This window comes from Brassica oleracea, chromosome C2 (genome assembly GCF_000695525.1).
Source record: "Brassica oleracea var. oleracea cultivar TO1000 chromosome C2, BOL, whole genome shotgun sequence".
In the NCBI taxonomy this organism is placed as follows: domain Eukaryota; kingdom Viridiplantae; phylum Streptophyta; class Magnoliopsida; order Brassicales; family Brassicaceae; genus Brassica; species Brassica oleracea.
Genome location: NC_027749.1, coordinates 21,112,130 through 21,112,859, shown reverse-complemented (window position 1 = coordinate 21,112,859; position 730 = coordinate 21,112,130).

Genomic DNA, 730 nt, shown 5'->3' with positions numbered 1-730 from the left:
CACAAAGCAACGGACTACATCATAGTAGAGGAGGAAACTAAAGTCTTGTCGCAAAAACATAAGGCGGTAAGACCATCCTCGAAAGATGTGGACCCGAAAGAGAAAAAGAAGAACTCTCGTAACGGCAAGTGCGTCCATCACGAGGGGGAAGATCTCCAGGGGCGCATAACTATGCGATCAACTCGGATCAGGGTCGGACCACGGGCAACACATGGACTCGCAATCAAGAGTATGACGAAAACACCTTATGCGAGTTCCCCCAATCCCGAGGACATTCCACAACCAACTGCAAAGTCTTGGGAGCAGGACTGGCCGCGAAGCTACTCGCTGGAGAGCTCTTGGAAGTAACTAGCGTCAAGGATCTGATCCTCGATTCTGATAGCCCTCCAAAGACGGACAGAAATCCGTCCACTGAAAAATCCCCTCAACAAAACCAGCCTGGGGATAAACGCGGCAGGAGGCCAGACGACAAAGGGAACGATAACAATCGCCGCAGAGTCAATATGATCATCGGAGGATCACAATACTGCGGCGACACTGTGTCGGCCATCAAGGCTTACCAACGGAAGGTGAAGTCGAGCGCAAATTGGTCTACATGGTCTCCTCCCCGAGATCGCCATAATTGCTCGATCACCTTCACAAAGGAAGAGGCCGGCGGCATCGATCAACCTCACTGCGACCCGCTCGTCATAGATCTCGTTATACGAGACTTAGAAGTCGGAAGGGTACT